The following is an 800-nucleotide window of genomic DNA, read 5'->3' on the forward strand; positions in this document are numbered from 1 at the left end:
GGGGTCCAGCCTCATCTCCCCAGGACGCCCATGCTCACAGCTGGACCAGGGGAAGCGGCCTCCGTTTCCTACGTCCACGGTGCTTCTCCTTGTCGGGGAGGAAGCTCCTGGGAGGGAACCCCCATCTGCCGAGGGAAGGGAAGAAGGGCCACCTTCTCGCCAGGGAGGAGGCCCAGGGGCAGCAAGGTCGTTACAAAACGCTGTGGCCGCAAGCACAGCCCCCAGCCCCTTGGGAACAGCTGAGTGGACATCATAGCTGGCAGGAAGTGGGCCAAGGACGTGGCAGAAAGTGGGGCCAAACATGTGGCAGGAAGTGGGCCAGGGACGTGGCAGGAAGTGGGCCAGGGACGTGGCAGGAAGTGGGCCAAGCACGTGGCAGGAAGTGGGCCAATGATGTGGCAGGAAGTGGGCCAAACACGTGGCAGGAAGTGGGCCAATGATGTGGCAGGAAGTGGGCCAAACACGTGGCAGGAAGTGGACCGGCTGACAGCTGCAGGTCCCTGTAGTTTGTCCGCAGTGTCCTCACATTTCCAGGGTCAGGACTATCTCAGTCTGACCTGGGAACCCCAAGCCAGGGTTGGGGGCCGGTGCAGGGGCTGGGGAGCCGCAGGGGAGCCTGCTTCGGGCCGGAAGGGTCCAGGCCCTGGGGAGCGTCTGGAGACCCCCGGGCCTTCGCACACACTGAGGGGCGGGAGCAAGGCTGCGGCGCCGAGCGACCAGGTCCCGGCTTCACGCGGCCTTGTAGCCGGGAGGACAGGAAAGAAGGAGGTCAGCTCAGTGCTGGGGAGAGAACGAGAGCG

This window comes from Myotis brandtii, unplaced genomic scaffold, assembly GCF_000412655.1.
Source record: "Myotis brandtii unplaced genomic scaffold, ASM41265v1 scaffold97, whole genome shotgun sequence".
NCBI lineage: Eukaryota > Metazoa > Chordata > Mammalia > Chiroptera > Vespertilionidae > Myotis > Myotis brandtii.